The sequence below is a fragment of the Bidens hawaiensis genome, unplaced genomic scaffold (assembly GCF_021521415.1).
Source record: "Bidens hawaiensis isolate Kalapana, Puna unplaced genomic scaffold, B.hawaiensis_p1.1 tig00020689_1, whole genome shotgun sequence".
NCBI classification, from domain to species: Eukaryota; Viridiplantae; Streptophyta; class Magnoliopsida; order Asterales; family Asteraceae; genus Bidens; species Bidens hawaiensis.
In genome coordinates, this window is record NW_027493180.1 from 206,176 (window position 1) to 225,519 (window position 19,344).

At 36.3% G+C, this 19,344-nt stretch overlaps 2 pseudogenes across 1 annotated transcript; one reads left to right on the plus strand and one right to left on the minus strand.

Annotated features, from left to right (window-relative positions):
• The first annotated feature begins 7,444 nt into the window (after positions 1-7,444).
• On the plus strand, positions 7,445-10,033 carry LOC143561484 (translocase of chloroplast 90, chloroplastic pseudogene; annotated as a pseudogene).
• A 1,156-nt stretch (positions 10,034-11,189) lies between these two features.
• Positions 11,190-14,020, minus strand: LOC143561482 (ubiquitin C-terminal hydrolase 22 pseudogene; annotated as a pseudogene). Its single transcript, XR_013140312.1, has 3 exons — positions 13,185-14,020; positions 12,768-12,892; positions 11,190-12,043 (listed from the first exon to the last, which is right to left on the minus strand). The product of XR_013140312.1 is annotated as a ubiquitin C-terminal hydrolase 22 pseudogene (transcript).
• Between the last annotated feature and the right edge of the window lie 5,324 nt (positions 14,021-19,344).

Here is a 19,344-nt window from a genome sequence, read left to right on the forward strand (position 1 = left end):
ATATTGGTGAATATATGACCCGATTTTGTTCTTAATTATGTGATTCGGTTACCAAAATCGACCCGTTTCTTTTCCAACAAGTTAGTTTAACATTTATATAAACTCTTCATAACTCCAAACCCTAATGGTTACAGCACCTAAGAGTTTCCAGCCGTCACATATCATAACCCAGCGATTTCTTGCTTGTTATTGCTCGTTTAAGTGAAGATTCGTTAGCTGCAGTTTGACTTTACCAGATCTATCATCTTTGACATTGATTTACCGTTAATCTAAGCGTATTCCGGGTAAGTTTTTAACTGAGCAAATGTTCATTAATACTTTTCGATAACCCTCAATCAATTTCTGAGATTGAGGGGTATTGACGGGTCAGTGCGAGTCAAACCCGTTTAAGGGCAAAATAGTCAATAACTTTGACTTAACGTTTTCTTATACTTCTGATCGGATTCAACGTTCGATCCAGAAGACTTTTCTTCTCGTAATAAAATTTTAAGGCTTCTGACCAAAACCCGAATTCTGACTCGCTGTTCGGATTCTGGTCAGACTCGACTAGCTTAAACGTTACATAACTCAAGTTCTACTCATCCATTTGGATTTATTCCAGCGGCATTAGGTTTGTTTTTACTTATACTTTCATATCGTTAAGTTTCAAGTCCTTTTGATTATTCTCATTCAGCGAGTTAATCGGAAGACTCTTTATTTTATTCATAAAATCTCATTAACTCGCTTATTATTAAGGTGAGTTTTGTCATTCCCCCGTTTTACTTATTTCAAACGTTTTGGGGGCGTATGTGTACTATAGTATTTTTTATTATATATATCTTAACACTAGCAAACATTGTATTGTGTGTGAATTGCTGAACATATTTTCTATTTGCTTACTTGGTTATTTTACGCATTCGGAGAGGTCCAACATATTCTCATATAGAATGATTATACGACCGTCTTGGTTAACCAGCACCCGATTCGCTTGGAAATGGTTCACGTGACACTTATTTGCTCATTGGTTTGGTTAAATTTACCGATTTACTTACGTTTTGCTACATTTCATATTATTATATATCATTGCAAAACTAATGACTTGCTCACTCAACATTATTGTTGACAAACTATTATATTTTCTACGCATATGCAGGTTATTGCTTGAACTGAGGATTTTGAATTATTGGATTGCTAGTCGAGACCCTAGGAGTAATAAAGACAATTTATTTAAGTTTTAAGTTGGATTATTTCTTTATTTGTCATGGATTATTGTTATGGTTGACTTGCTATTTTTGGATATTATGCTTTGAATGGAATAAAATAAATTATTAGATATTGCCATATTTATTGCATGATAGTTACCTCGAGCTATGAGCAATCATGATAGTTGCCATAGGTTGGGGTGTGACAGCTTAGTTTAAATTTTAGTTTTTGTTCATTTTTTTTCGTTGATTTTACGCGGGGTTGTGTGTTTTCGTGTGTGCAGTTGATCTTGCAGGTTGATGCATACAAGATATTCTCGAGACAAAAAGCCGCTACAGTTTGGTCCAGAAATCAAAAAAGCAGCGAAAAGAAATCGAGTAGCTCAAAGAAATGGCTTTAATCCACAGTCAGAAGCTGAAACTTCAAACCGAAAGAAGAAGTCATGGATAATCCAGAAAACCAAGACCCACATGTGTACCAGCCAGAGAATCCAGGGCAACCTCAAATCCAAGAGCAGCCAACACCACAGAATAACATATCACCACTTAATCAAAATCCGAATGCAAACTCTAACTGCAACAGAAACCGTAGAGGTGGTGACCACAATCATAGACATTTTCACATGAGAGATGATTGATTAATCAGGTCTGAACCACCGAATTGTCATGGTGTATTTGATTTTGTGAGGGTAAATAATAGAATAGTGTTGTTTGATGATTTTGAGGAGTTTGAGGATGAGGAAGAATTAGAGGATGTTAATGGGGGTCGGTATTATCGAAGAGATCAACAACAAAAGCCCCAACGTAACCACACACCCGAGCTAATTTAGTAACTGAGAAATCCGCAGAGCATAGAGAAGACAAGTTATTCAAGAGCCACAGATTCCCGAGTACGAGTTTGATGATGGGGTCCCAAGAGCATTTGTCCCACCACCAATTCAGGGGGTTCAAAGCCATGTCATTCCACAAGTGGCCACGTACCCATTACCCATTATTATTACGGTTAGAGATGGGAGGACGTTTTCAGTGAGGCAAAGTAGTTTGACCGGGATGTCTGCATTTTACGGGAAAGCCATAGAGGAGCCATGCCTTCACTTAAGCGAGTTCAATTTCGATATGTGCCACTATCTCAAGTCAAGGGTTTACTGCGGATGAGGTAAAGTTGGTTGTTTTCCAGTTTAGTTTGAAGGATGCAGCAAAAGAATGGTTCTTATCGTTACCTTCAGCTAGCATTTACATGTGGCAAGACTTAGCTCAGCAGTTTCTAGATGAGTATTACACACCGCAAAGAACTTTAGAGGCCCGAACAACCATCAGAAATTATCAACAACGAGCGGGCGAAACATTTCACGAGGCCTTCACAAGATTTAAGCTGTTATTGAGAACCTGTCCTCATCATGGAATAGCTTTGTGGGAGTTAATTGATGATGTGCGCGATCTTCAGTCAACCACGCGCGATCTTCAGTCAACCACGAATGGGTCGTTTTTTACGAATGACGAGAATGAGGATTGGTAACACTTGGAGCGACATGCCATGAATTCTAAGAGGCAGGCTCACTCAAATCGAATGGTGAAAAGGGCGGTTGTGAAAGCGGTAGGCAGTGGAGGTTCAGAGGATCGAATGGCAAGGTTAGAGAAAAAGTTAGATCAGATGATGGTTGTGGGTACGAGAGAAAAAGGTAAGTCGGGAAAATCATACCCGGTTTGTGAAGGGTGTGGCGAATTAGGGCATGATTTGGCAAGTTGTGGGTTTGCAGAAGATGACGAAGATGAAGAAGAAGAAGAGGTCAATTTTTTTCAAGTGGAGAGGAGGTACAATAACAACAACAATATGAACTCAAACACCTATCACCCGCACCTCAGAAATCACCCAAACTTCAGCTATGGAAACCCGAACAATCAGCAAAACCCAAATTTTCAAGGTATTTTTAGAGAACAGGCTATCAGTCGAATCAAAGGCAGTATGGGAATAGTGCAGGTAATGTTCAGAGCAGGTACAATCAGAGAGAGTTTGGTGGGTATAAAAAATATATATAAAAAGAATAATCAGCAAGGGCAAGGAAATTATGGGGGTAATAAAGAAGAGTCAATCAAGGATGTAATGGATTTCCTGAAACAAGTGAAGGCAGATCAAGAAACTCAGAATAAAAGTGTTAATCAAAGGTTAGAGCTCCAGGAAAAAGCTAATGCATCATGGGATAAACAAGTGGTCAGCTCGCGGAAGAAGTGGCGAGTTTGAAAAGAAATCTGTCAAAGCTACCGAGTGATACCTTGAAGAACCCAAGTCATCAAAGCAGCAGTTCGTTCAACTCCAAAAATGCACACGTTAGTGCCATAACCATTGAAGATAATATGGAGAATGTCACGATTGAAGAATTTGAAATGGGGGCACCACTCATCCCCATTCAGATTGGTGAGTTCAAGACTACCAAGGCATTTGTTGATTATGGTGCGAGTGTAAGTGTTCCACTAGGGAGTGTGTATGACCGGTTTGAGTATGGAGCTTTACAAGAAGTTGACACCACCTTGGTGTTAGCTGATTGCACTCGAAGACGGCCTCGAGCGGTGAAGGTTGGTGATTTTTACTATCCTGAAGACTTTCTTATTCTTGATTATGCACCAGCTGAAAAGGAAGAAGAACCTCGAGTGATATTGGGGAGATCGTTTTTGGCAACATCAGATGCTCAAATCAATTGCCGAGACGGAACAGTGGGCATGATCTTTGGTAATCGTAAGTTAATTCTAAATATATTTTCAAATTCATATGATTATTCTTTTGAAAATAAATATTCTATAACATGTGCTACTAACAGGTGTCTTCCTCGTGTAAGCGAGGATGATACCAAAAAGGAAGATTGTGTGCTTGATAGGTCAAAGCGGGAGAAGGAGAAAGAGGAGTTGAATGCGGTAGAGATTCATATTGGGGAGTTGGCTATTTTAGACGATAATATCAAGACTGCGAGGAAAAAGGTTGGTAATAATAAGACAGGTGAAAGGAGTAGGAAAAAACCACCAAAGAAGGAGAAGGTAAATAAGCCACTGGGGTTTGAGAATGAACAAAGAAGGTTGGCGTGTTTTGGGCCAAGGTGGAATACTATGGATAATTTACCACTTTGTTGGAGAAGTAAAAAAGAATGAAGCGGTAGAAGGTAAGCACTCCATTAGACCACCATAAATGCAAAATGAGGTAACGGTCCGGCTGAATACCTTAACAAAAACTTATCGCTGATTGGGAGGCAACTCGACCTTTTATTTTATTTTGTTTTTCTTTATTTTTGTTTTTATTTTTTGTATGTTACTTTTTGTTTGTGTTTAGCAGTCATACTAAACCCTAAGTGTGGGGAAGTTCATGGTGGTCTAGTCAAGATTCAGTGGAGCATATATTGTCACATCAAAGTTCAAGGAGTTCGGTTAAGTTTGCAACAATACTTATCAGCAGGACCCGTTTGACATGCCTCTTTCCTTTGTTTTGTTAAAATAGTTTAAGTTCCCATGTATCACACTCGATTTTACGAAAAATTACTTTGGAGACAATGTAACGTTTAAGTGTGGGGATGCAAGATTGAAGTTTAAAAAACGTGGAAAATGTTAAAAATGTCCTTAATTTTAAATTATTTTGCAAAATAATGGAAATTGATAGAAAATTTGGGAACTGTTTGTTAAAACTAATATATATATATATATATATATATATATATATATATATATAGGGAGAGGATCAAGAGAAAACTCATCTTTAGGGAGAAAACTTAAAAACTCCTAAAGAATTATTTTAATTAAATATAAAAAAATATTTTCAAATTTCCTTTTTTGCCATTATTCTTATATTTTGGTCCCCTTCACTCGAAAAAAATTAAAAAAAATTAAAAAAAAATAAAAAAAACCCGTTGTAATGTACATACGTATTACTGTGCGAAACTGTTGCATTACACATGTGTATCACTATCTATTTTTAAGTTTAATAGTGTTTAGTTGTATTTATTCAATATTTGTGTATTGTATATGTGTAGTAGTGTTGTATTATATGGAAAAAAATTAATAATAAAATAAAAATCGATGTAGTGCACATGTGCGTTAATGTTGTATTACACATAAGTACTAATGTGTAATCGATGTGTGTATTAGTCTTATATTGCATATATACAATAGTGTGTATCAAATATGTGCAGTAGTGTTGCATACTATGCAATACAAACACTTTTGCATACATGCAATGCACACCATTACACATGTGCACTACACCGACGAGGTTACCGACAAGGTGGGTTTTTTTTTTTTTTTTGAACCAATAACAACATATAAGAATAATGGAAAAAACAGAAACTTCAAAAAAAAAATTTAAGTTAAAAATAGTTTTTAGGTATTTTTAGGAGTTTTTTAGTTTTCTCTATAAGAGGAATTTTCACTGGATCCCACCCCTATATATATATATATATATATATAAGAACAGAAATACACTTAATTTGAGATGTGTCGGTAGGCTCAGCCTTTAAGTATGAAAGGACGGTTTGGTTGTTGACTTAATTGAACTCTTAATTGCTTGATTTTTAGTGAGAAACATCATCGGGTTTTGTTTGTTTAACTAAGCCTGTGTAAGGATTGGGATGAAAGATCAGACCATACTCAAGCCTTTTTTTAGATTTGATCACCAAAAGAAATTTTTAAATATGAATAAACTATTGAACGATGCTTGGATAGGCTTAATGTTAAAGTATACTAAATGGCTTGTGATATAAACATAAATAAAAATACTTTTAGTTTAAGTGATTAACTCTTCATAGGCTTATGGTTTTGTAACCTTAAATCTCGTATTGATGGGATGCTCCGGGGTTTGGAGACCATGGGTCTTTATGCGATATATTATCTGGGTATTCATATTTCCTAAGTGGATTTATGAATATTAAAAGAGCTCAGAGAGCAATCCCGCATTTTTTCTGCAAACATAAGTCATTAAACTTGATCATTACGCGCTTTAAAGTACAAATACACTAATGACTTGATCATCCATGCTGTTAGTTATATTGGGTCCCCTTGCTAGCGTCCTATTACTATTAAGAAATAGACCACAAGGGACACGTCATATGTAAGCCCTACAGATGAATTCGTGCATAATCACTTATGGAGATGGACTTTGGGGTATTGCTTGATAATAGGGGTATGTCATGTAGTGGGGATCATTTGCTAGATAGTTACTTAATTGCACCTTAATTGTATCTAATGGCCATTCGAGTAGACTTTGATGCCAGTTTAAGTTGGGCGATAATATCCTTGATTGTTTTAGCTATTACATATAGTCTTAGAATTGTATATTTTGTTGTGCAAAGTTTTGATCATCTAATTTTAAGGTTTAAGTAAAGTTGGGGTGACCTGGCTCGGTAAAATCATAACGAAGCATGGTAAGGCGGCTTCAAGGCTTTGATGTGTGGGTTCCACTTAATCATATAAACTAATGAATGTGTCACACCTTATTTGTCCAGGTAAGTATTAGGGCATGGGTTTAAGTGGATAGCAATATCTGCAATCGCGGTTTTTGTATTATATGTAATTAATAAAAATAACTTAAATGTTTTGTAAAACAGTTTCTGGTTCTGATTCCGTTGTAAATCTTTTTCGGGACGAAAGTGTGGGTGAAATAGTGTGTGTTAAGTAAGTTATATCGTGTATTTTATGTGTTTATATGTCTTGAATACGATTAGTTTAAGTGATTTTTCGTTTACTGATGAGTGAAGCTGAAAGGAGCTAAATTAGATAAAAAGGTTGGTGCTTACTTATCAATCAACAAATAACAAATAAGCCACTTGACCAAACAACATAATGATTATTCAATAGGGATTGATTGTAGATTGCTTGTTCTCGATCATCACGCCTTCCAATAGCGATGATTTTGTGTTGGGTAGCAGCAACCAACAAAACACCCACACGCGTCTCCGTCTCTTGTCTCAAAACTCAAATCCTATCCACTTTCTAGGGTCTAAATTCCTCATCGTCAATTAATTACCCCCAAATTTCTAAATTCATTAGGGTTTACGATGGACGAGGCTAACTGACTCTGCTCAGTTGCATTCAATCCACTTACAACTCACTCAGGTATCAATCATTTCAATTTATTAATTGCTCTTCTTCATATATTAACCCAACCCATGTTTGATTCTTGATCCCCTCTTTATGCCTAATACAAATTGAATTCAACTATAACAAATACCAGTAGTCAACCCCTCCCTACAACAATTAAGGATGAATGGATGTTTCTTGTGTTAGGTTAGATGATGAGCATCAAAGACTGGGTCTTATCTCAGTTACTTTCTAACTCCTTACCTGATGCAAGGCCATTGTCTGCCAATGACACTTTCTTTGAAGGTACTATTTTTAATTATAATTAATCATATTATTCACCCCTAATTCCTAAGTATTTACCATTCGCTTTCTTTCAAGGTTCCACACAAACCCCCAGCTCACCACCCTCAGAGGCAAACACATCGCACCCGTCTCTTCCCAACCAACGTCTGCACCAGGTCACGTTCGAGACTCCACGTCACCACCATCATACAAACAAGGAAAATCATTCAGACCCCTTAACCAAAATAGAATTTCTCCAAATCAAATTCTTGCGTCTTCTTCGTCGCTTGGGCCACCCTCAAGATGATTTAATGGTGGCCAAAGTTTTGTATCGAATGCACCTGGCAACGCTAATAAGGGCTGGAGAATCCGAACTTAAACGGGTTAATCTTAGAAGCGATAAAGCGAAAGAGATTGCAATGCAACAAGAAGCATCGGGTCAACCCGAGTTGGATTTCACGTTTACAATTCTTGTCCTCGGGAAAACAGGCGTTGGCAAAAGTTCCACCATTAATTCCATACTTAATCAACCAAAAGCTGAGACAAGCGCATTCCAACCTGCCACCGATCGTGTCCAAGAAGTTGCCGGGACCGTTAATGGAATCAAGATTTTGTTCATTGATACACCTGGTTTATTACCTTCGTCACCAAACACTATCGGAAGAAACCGGAAGATTCTACGTAAGATCAAGAAACGTGTCAAAAAATCGCCTCCCGATATGGTTTTGTACTTTGAACGGTTTGATATGATTAACAGTAGTTACAGTGATTTTCCGTTGTTAAAACTTATAACTGAGGTTTTCGGCACGGGTATCTGGTTTAACACAATGCTTGTCATGACTCACTCGTGTTCACCGCTTCCTGAAGGACCAAACGGGTACCCGGTTACATACGAATCGTATCGAACCCGATGCACAGATGTTCTTCAACGGTATATTCATCGCGCGGTTTCCGACTCAAAACTTGAAAACCTGTTTTTGTTTGTGGAGAATCATAATGAATGCAGAACCAATATTAATGGTGACAAGATTCTTCCGGATGGGCAAATTTGGAAATCCCAGTTTCTGTTATCATGTTTATGCACCAAGATCTTGAATGATGTTAACAAGGTTTTGGACTTTCAAGATAGAATTGAATTGGGGGTATCGAGTAGCGCACGGGTCCCTTCTTTACCTCATCTGTTATCGTCTTTTCTTCGACATCATATTTCAAACCCTAATGTGACCGAAAGTGAAATCGATTATATTTCACTTCAAGATTTGGATCAAGAAGATGAAGACGAGTATGATCAGTTACCGCCTATACGAATCTTGACAAAAACCCAGTTCAAAAAGTTAACAAATTCTCAAAAAAATGAGTACCTTGATGAGCTGGATTATCGCGAGACTCTTTTCTTAAAGAAACAGTTAAAGGAAACGTTACGTGCACGTAACGAGAAAAATAATAATCAAAATGAAGATTTTGGTGAAGGAAATTCTGACCCGCAAGATCCCGTGTTATTACCCGATATGGCGGTTCCTCCGAGTTTTGATTCTGATAACCCGTTGCATAGGTATCGGTGTCTTGTTACTAGTGACCAGTGGCTAACTAGACCGGTTCTTGACCCTCACGGTTGGGACCATGATGTCGGGTTTGATGGGATAAACGTGGAGTCAGCTGTTAAAGTGAGTAAAAACTTATATGCATCGGTTGCAGGACAGGTCAGCAAGGATAAGCAGGATTTTAATGTACAGTCAGAGTGTTGTACGGCTTTTGTGGACCCGCGTGGGCCCACTTATAGCGCTGCGTTGGATGTTCAATCGTCGGGCAAAGAGTTGATCTATACTCTTCATGGGACCACGAAAATGCGTGTTTTAGAATGGAATGTTGGGGAGTGTGGATTGTCGTTGTTGTCGTTCGGGAACAGTTATTATGCGGGTGCGAAAGTGGAAGATAGTTTTTTGGTAGGGAAGAGAGTGAAGTTTGTGGTCAACGGTGGTCAAATGAGGGGGCGGGAACAGGCGGCGTGTGGTGGGAGTTTGCAGGCGGTGATAAGGGGCAGGGATTATCCGGTGCGAAATGACAAGATTAGCCTTACTGTGACGATGCTGTCTATGAATAAAGAGACGGTTTTGAGTGGGAGTATTGAGTCGGATTTTAGAGTGGGGCGAGGGACGAATGTTTTCATAAATGGTAATTTGAACAACCGGAATATGGGACAGTTGACTGTTAAAACAAGTAGTTCTGAGCATTTGGAAATAGGCTTGATTGCAGCGGTTTCGATTTTGAGGATTCTTTTTAGGCTGGTGCGAAATGGTGGTTCGGTTGAAGAGAACTCCAAAGATGTGTGACCTGAAGTCGGGTTGCGGTTTCATTTTTTGAGTTTGTTATGAGCCTAAATGGTTTGTTTTAATTTAATGGGAGGCAAATAGAATAATTGTAAATGTATTTTGAGGAAGAGTTGGTGTAGGAGTTTTATATGAGAAGATATACAATTATGTCATCTTGTTTTTTGGGTTATTGTGGTTTTTAGTTACTAGCTGTAATAAGAGGAAGCAGACATGAAGAAGATGATAAATGCTGATACAAGTATGTCTCGGTATCCTAAACTAAACGTTAAAGCATAGTGGGAACATAAATATAATTAATCCATACTTTCGGATTATGGTTTAGTGAAGATATCGACCACTCGATTTTGGTTCTAACATGCAGAATTAAGATGGTCTCATTCTTAAGCTTTTCCAAGTGAAATTACAATCAATTCTATATGTTTGGTTCTTTAATGTAACATCTGGCATCTCTTTATGTTTGGTTCTTTAATATAGCATCTCTGCATCTTTGGTATATTAATGCAACATGAGTTTGTTTGCAAATATATTAGGAGATTAGTAGCCAACTAAGTTTACAAGCAGCCTGCAGCCTGTTTTTTAGCTCTCTATTTGGATTTTGCACCAACACTCACAAGTGCAAGATTAATTCCATTATAGTAACAGCTATAGACTATAGTAGTAGGCTATTTGCTTATAGGTCTCCATAGCAGTCATCATCTTTACACTCTTCAATGTTGTGCTGGTCATAACTTTTTTGTAACATGCCAAGGATGTTTATTATTTGTTTTCAAACAGATTAAACCAAACTGAAGAGAGCAGGAACCATTTAGAATCGAACCGAATTACATACTTGGTTTTTGGTTGAAACCGTATTTGATTTTTGTTTTCAGATCAGGTTTAAGTTTCTGAGATCTTAACTCAGTTTGAACCGAAATTAAATAGTGGTTAATATTTTTGTCGTTTAGTCCAATCCAATTATAACCTTAGTCCAGTTCATACTTAACCAAATCCAATCCAATAAATATAAGAGTAACCTTTTTAATTTTTATAAAAGAAATAAAAAAACTACTCCGTGAAAATTGAAAACCAAACCGAATTCAAATACAATTTCGCAGTTCGGTTTAAGCTTCCTAAATTTGGTTCGGCTCGGTTTAATTTTTCTACAGCTCAGTTGAATGCAAATGACATCATCCCAATTCAGTTATCACACTCACCTTGGTTACAATCAAGTGTGAATCACTTTTAACACATCTAAATGGCACTTTCATAGTTAAACCGAAAAAGATAAAAAAAAAGAAACAGATAGTTAAATCTCTTCTGTAATGAAGCCATGAATGTACATGTTTCCATCTCAAGAGTTGGTAAAAAAATCACAATAAACCAACACTTGACCCGACACACAATCACAAGAATCTCCAAAACAAATACCTTAAAACCACCAAAAAAGCCGACTCCTTACTCACGAGGCACCACTCGCCTTATAGTAAAGCATCTTCTGAACATAAAACATCATGTACACTTGTGCAGCCCTCACAATGTTCTCATTCACTTGAGTCACCCATGCATCATCACACTTGTACCACTGATTACTCAACCTTAAAAACGTTGAATAATGCCCCGCATCTAGTTTCCCACTGTGTGTCACAACTGCAAACAACTCGAATTCTGAAGTTGACTCGTTTAAACAATCTGCTTCATTACCAGTATCATCCCCGTCAAATCCAAATATCCGGTTACCGAATCGACTCCTCAAAATAGATGATGAGAGATACGGAGACATGTCTAACGAAAATGGGAATTGCATGTAACGGTCAACTTTTCGTGACATTTTTTTAATTTGTGAATGTTCAAATCTTTTAATGTGAAAACATGAAACCAATGGGAGTTTTCTAATTGACATTTGTTTAAGGGATTCTTGTCTCACTTGACACTGTTGGCAGAAGAACTTCTGGTCTGAACCTAATCTTTCAGGTCTCGTGAACCGATCCAAACATCCGAGTAGTGTAGACACCCCTGGATTCACGGTTTCTGCATTCCCATTACAAGAATGAAGGGTTTTGGTAGACGGTTTTGTGGGTTCATGATTAGGTACCAAATCGAGTGATATGTCTACACATGGATCATATGTGGTTGATGTAAATCCACATGCCGTGCACATGACATCTGATCGCAGTATACCCGAGAATACTCGATGCGCAATACAGCAATCTCCACTACCTATGAGAAAGAGGGCCAAATAAGTCATTAAGTCAAAAAAATGAGACGGGTGATGGTAATAATGTAACATATCAAATGTTTTGAGCAGATAATATCACAAAGAAGCCGACATTAACACGTTACAAATCGATATCAAGCAGTGTCTTACACGTGGAAATAAGCTAGCCTGAAAACTAGAGGATTCTTGTGCCACATCATACTCTTTCTATATTGAACTTCCTCCAGGCTCCAGATAATCTGTATCAAAACATAAAAGATCCTATCAGGCCAAAAGAATAGATGTGACACAAGAAAATCCTGTGGGACCCTATTGGTTTTTTTTTTTTTTTTTTTGGGGGGGGGGGGGGGGGAGCTGCTCATGATCTTCCTAGGTGTTAGTTCTAAGAGTACCATATTCTTGTCATCTGGACACCATATGGTCTTAGAGCTCATATGCATTCTATAGTCCGAAAAAGTTGCAGTCTTGCAGACAGTTGTGCTCTAGCTGTTATGTGTGTGAGTTACTTAAGAACAAAAGCGAAGCATTCAACAGAGAATCGCATAACAGTATACCCATACAAGGGCGCTGCTTGATTAAACCATGATGATACTAACATGATGACAGGAAAAACCAATTATACATATAATATGTGATACGTCACTTCAAAAAGAAAATATGTGACCCACATAAACAGTTGCAGAATCAACAAGAAAACGATTAATAACAGATAAAAACTGAACTCACCTTGGCTGTGATGTTTCCGGTCATCTTTGTCCACCTTTTCATGGATCCCATCAAGCATGGAAATGAAGAACTCATGAGCATCCTGCTGTTCATAACTTGCAAGATTCCCAGCATGTTGCCACCAACTGTAAAACAATTCTCAAAAATATCAACCAGATTATATCATTTTCCACCTAATTAAAAAAAGATTGATTAAGACAGACAGCTAGTTTATATATATATTTTTATTTAGCAAGAAAAACAAAGACATGACCCACTTTTAAGATATTATTAAGAGGCACCACATGTTCCTATCAATTTTTACAACTTTATTTTACATCTCTCACAAGTCACAACCTATTTGTTCAGTCAAAAACTACAACAGACCAAAATTCTAATATCATTGCAGAAGCATGATTCCAAAAAACTAAGCCACACCTGTATAAGAACTTTGCAGGGCTATACGGTTTTCGGTCCCCAGAAAACACAGCCGAAAACAAGGCGTCTGTATCACAAGCCAAACACAGCCTCTGTAAACTTTTACTCATCCTCTCATTCTTTCCTTGGCTAACACCATTCTTTTGCTGGCAAACAAACCGATTATGCCGGTCACTAAGGAAATAATTTCGTAAAGGCGGCGTGTGCAACAAAGCCTGCAACACAGAGTTCATAAAACAGGTGTTCCCTAAATTATTTAAACCCCTCAATCCAATCGGTATGTCCGAATCACTCGAATGTAACCCTAACCCTAGCAATGCTCGCTCTTTCGAATCAGGGGTCCATGGCCGGTACTCCACGCGCCGCCGCTTCCTCAGGCTCTCCGGCGGCAGCGCGCGAAAAGAGCCGCAACCGCCTAAGGTCGCCGCCGCCGTCTGCGACAACACGACGGTGGAATCGAAATCACGGTCGTACACCTGGTCCCCACACGCGCCACAAAACAGCTCGGCTCGATCCACGTCGATCAAAATGTCATGCTCGTGATCCGGCGCGTGTGCCTCACACGCGACGGCATCGCACGACAAGCAAAGGTACAGAGGCGGTGGGCGTGATCCGCACGCGCCGCACCGGAATGGTTGTACGGATCGAACGCACGCGCGGCCTAGCGGACGCACGTGAAGGCGGTTTAATAAGTTACGAAACGACGTGGCGGATTTAAACCGGGTTAGATGAGGGCACGGCGTTGGGGGCGTTGATTTGTGATTGGACGTGTATGGACGGTGGAGATGGTCTGAATCGGACGACATTGTTGTTAATGTGAGGTTCATCGATGTGATGAAAATGAAAAGTGATTAATTAGTGTTGGGGATTTCATGTTCATATTCAGAGAGATCTGTGGTTATGAGATTGGAAAGGGGGTGATTATTATTATTCGATGATCCATTTGGTTTTGTTGATCCAAAAGAGACGTTTAGATACACGACTCACTCCATTTCGAAACAGTCCCCTTCTTTTACTCGCTTATTTATTTCTATATTATTTTTGGATTTAATATCTATATATCTATTTGAGGGCAAAACTATCTTGACAAAAGAGTTATAATTCTTTAATTTTTTATCTTATTTATTTTAGTCATCCGTGAATTATGAGTCAAAATAATTTATAATTTTCTTTTGAATTATCTAACTTTTTATTTTATTTATATGGTTCATATATGAATGTGTGTTTAGTTTTAAAGTTAAAGCAGGGTATAATTTGTCAACGTGACAACATAAACTTTGGTATGTTATATTGTTGTAAAGTTTAGCATATTTTGTTTTGTCCCCTTATAAACCGGTTTCCTCTTATTAGCATATATATAAATATCAATTTTGGTGTCGTAAGTGCTTGGCCCACTTGCGTCATCGTATTAGTTCATAATTTTGTTTATTTATTTAGTTTGGTTACCATAACAAACATAACGGAAATTGATCAAACGTTATTTTTTTTTATTTCCGGTACTATAACGAAGCTGACGGAAACTACCGAATTCGCGTAGACTCGCCACCTCAACGCTCCGGTTTTACCAGCGTGCAATTATACCGACTCCCCCCCCCCATTGGCCATTGATCCACCACAATTTTAATATTTTTTTCGTTTTTTAGCCCCGATACCGCAACGAACGTAATCGAAACCTACCGTATACGTGTCGAGTTACCGCCTCATTGCTCGGGACCAACCAAATAAACATCGTTTTAAATATTTAGTTTTTTTATATGTCAATTTGACAAATTAATTTTTTGGGTTTTAACTTTAAAATTTGACCAACGGTGTCAATACCATAGCGAATGCAATTGATACCGACTGAATTCGCGTCAAGTCACCATCATAATGCTCGGCTTTTATCAACGTTGAGGTTTTACCAGCTACCCCGACACAATGCGTCCGGCCAAAAAACTAGTTTCTATATATAATCAAGGTTTCAAATATATTCATTTCTTGGTATATGATACTACCTTATACCATTACTTTTAAAACTTCATATTAGTATTTAATTAAAGAGAAATATTATATAAAATGAGAGATTGCTGTCGTCTCACAAATTGCCACTGTGCTAGCCCTACTACTTTTCATGCCTCCTATCATACAACTGCTTGAAGCCTAATTAGTTAAACAACTGCCTTGACACGCGTCTTTCGTTCTCTCCATCTTCGATCACCTCCTCTTTCTCTGTCTTCTCTCCGGCCATTTCCATGGAGGCGGTGGATCTGCGACTGTGATATCATGAGAATGATGTTGCTTTGTCGTCTCCGGCACCGACTTTGGCGATTGCGTCTTCCTTGCTTCTCTACCGGTGAGTTCTACTACAAAGGTTTTTTTTTATCAAATTTCCGCCCCCCGTAATATTTGCTTTTTGTTGATTTTGTTTTTCTAATTGCTTAATCTTACCCCTTCTTCATCATTGAGATATGTGAATTTCAAGCAATTGGCTGTTTTGCTTATTTTTGTGCTTAGTTTTTACAAATGTGCTTTGTAATAGACCTACTTTGTTACTGGATGTGTTTCATTTGGGGCTTAACTGATTTGGAGATCTCTCGTAGTGTTAAATTTTGTGATTGGAACTCTTTGATATGAGGATTAACTGATTATGGTTGGGTGCTTTTGTTTTGGGGATTATTTGGTTGATTAGGGCTAACTGTTTTGCTGCTTAATGTAGTTGATTTGGCATTTGTATAAAATATTTTACATGATACCTAATCCATAATAAAGATCTACATTAGGCATATATATCGATTGGGTATGATGTTGCTGCTAAAGTTCTGAAACAAAAAGGTTGTGCACACACTTTTGCCTTATGTTTGTTGCTTCAATAGGGTTTTTAATTTTGGTTTGTATCCAAGTAAGTTAGCTGTGTTGTATTTTCATGTAAATAACACTTAGGTTGCAGATATAATCCTATTGTACATCCGTTAATCGTCTCCTTTTGCTAATTTACGTTGTTTCCTTCTATTATTGCAACGTTTGATTTGTTGCCTTCTCTTTTTTCGCTGATTGTTGCTGTCTGTCAATGTGTGTTAGAGGCTATCTCTGTTTCGTTAGTGCTTTTCGTTAAATTGCAGGTATAACCATTTCCGTTTGGTGTGTTGTTTGTTGCCCATCAATTACTTTGTGTATTTTTTTAAGCAGTTGGTTTCTTGGGAGCCCGTTAGGTGCTCGATGAAATTACGTCATTCCGAAATTGGTTTTTGCATTACTTTAGTTCATCTTATATGAAGCAGTAACGGTTATTCTCTTATTTTGGTTGTCATTTAAAGTGTTCTTGGGAATTAAATGGTAATCTGTAATTTTATAACTTGGTGTAGTAAATTGCAAATACGAAGTTATGAAAACTTTGTAATATTCGTAGCAAATACAATTAAGGAAATTAAATATAAATAAATTGTCGACTATAGATAAATGTGTTATGTGTTTTAGTTTGTCAATTAAATTGTTTATGTTTCTGTTATTTGAATGGCGACTTTTGTTTCATCAATAAAAGTTTACATTCAAAAACTATGTGTTGAGGGTCTCATATTCAAAACATTGATTTGTTAAAAAAGTTGTGTATCCATTAATTGAGTAGTTGTTTAAAAGTCGAACCGTAGTCATTCATTACTTTTCCCTCCACTATTTGTTATTTATATGAAGTAATATTTCGTTTTTCTTTTCTTAGCATTTTTTTAATCTACGTCTACCCAAACTATTATGTAATAGGCCATGTCTCATTTTAACTAAAGACTTATACACAACAGCTCTGTTTAATGACTTCATTTTTCAAAATGGCCATTATTAGCCTAATTAGTTCTTATTATTGTGCGTCCATTACTTAGTGTTCATTGATTTTGTTTCGTTAATTCATAAATATGCTCAAATTTCGATATACTCTCATTAGATATGCAGCTGGAGTCAACTTCTGCTACTACAACCAACATCAACCCACCTCCGCCAAACGTTGGTGACTACTTAAACAGGTACTAATAATTTAAATTACAATAACAGCATACTTACACGACCAACTTTTGCAGCCACATACACAAATAATAAAAACACACAAACTTCCACAGCAGGTTCAAAGAAATAGCACCCGAGTTGCAGTTAGACATCAAAACCCAACAATCACACTTGGAGACATGCTGTCAAAACAAGCAGACCACAACATGATAAGCAAGATGTGAATGGACATGCGAAATTCAGCTTTTAGACGAACGAAGGAATTAAAGTTTGTATGCATGTTTACATTTATGGACCATGTGTCCTTTGTGGATTTGCAAAATTCAATTGCAGGCGATTAATATTCCCGGCAAAAAACTTGATGTATGCGTTGTTAACAAAACGTGCTCTCGCTGCAACACGCGATGGGAAAAATTCTAGTTAGTATGAAATTTGAAGTATTTTAAGCTTTGGACGAATATCATAACACACTAACATTATATGTATGTATGTGTGTGTGTTTGGGATAATTCAAGAGAGAAATGAAATTACTGCGAGAAATGAATATGAGCCACTAGTTTTATTTTAGGTTTTAAATGCTTAAAGATAAATGATGAAAATATTAATACATGTTCTCTCTTCAATTAATATAACTAATAAATATAATAGTTATCTATTCAATTAATATAACTAATCAAATTATTATAATTGGAAAATATTAAAAATTCATTTAATTTATAACTTTCTTTTTTCTCTTTTGAATTTTTATCCTACACAAGTATAATTTATTCATACATTAAAATTTCTTTCTATCCAAAACCAAATTTTTCCAACTCAATATATCAATATCCATCAATACGTAGTTACACTGTGATGAATAGTACAGAAAACTATCGTACACGTATTTGCATTAAATACCAACAAAAAAGTACACAACCTACACGAAAACATATAACCTACATTTGTTCTAAGAATAAGAAAACATATTACCCACACACGAAAAACATATAACCGACACACAAAATTCAGCATCAATAAACTGCACACGCACACAAAAATGTATAACCTACACACGAAAAACATATAACCTACACTCGAAAATTTTATCCTACACAAATACAATTGATTCATACATTAACAAGTGTAGGTTATATAATTTTGTGTAGGTTGTATATTTATTGTTTATATTTAATTAACACATTTGTATGATATTTTGTTTATTATTATTTATCACAATAATTTTTCTAAGAATATCAATTGAAAAAAATATTATGTTTTGATATTTATTGTTAAAAATTACGTGTTGATATATGCTAATAAATTGAGTGGAAATAAATTGTTTTTTTAATAAAAAGAAATAGTATTATATGAATAAATTGTATTTTTGTTGGATAAATGAAAATGAGGTAAATAAATTATATATATAACTAAATTAGTGTTTTTATATTTTTAATTATTATAGTTAAATTAGTTAGCTATATTAATTAGAGATAGATTCATTATGGTTATATTAGTTGTATTAATTGAAGAGAGATAATGCATTTATTGTTGCATTTATATTTTTTTCATTTATTTTTAAACATTTAAAACCTAAAATAAAACTAGTGGGCCATATTCATTTCTTGCATTTCTCGCAGTAATTTCATTTCTCCATTGAACTTAAACCTATATATATAGAAAAGGGTTCAATAAAAATAAGGAGTTTCTTAAAATGGTAAGAGCCAATAGATTTTTGACACTTGGCATTACAACTTATGGTGAAAGAATAATTTTAGTAAACTATGTCGGTTATAATGATGAAGAGTAATTCTAGGAAACTATGTCGGTTTTTGGTAATTTTAAATCTCAACCATTTATAGCATGATCCAATGGCTATGATTTATTTCTAGTTTTTCTAGAAAACTACTTGTTTTTAGGATAACCCTCCTATATATATATGTGTGTGTGTGTGTGTGTGTGTGTATAGGGGTGATTTCAAATGAGAACCCCTTTAAGTTTTAAGAACTCGAAAGAACTCAGTGTAACGATTTTTTTTTGAATTTTTTTTAAACAAACGTAATATATGTAGGTTACATATACGTAAAAAAATTACAGAATTTTTTACGCACCGAGTCGATTTTTTACACATGTATAACGGACGTAAAAGTTAGTGTAACCACATATATCTTTATTCTCTCATACTTTGACTTTTTTGTCAGATTTAATCTAAACC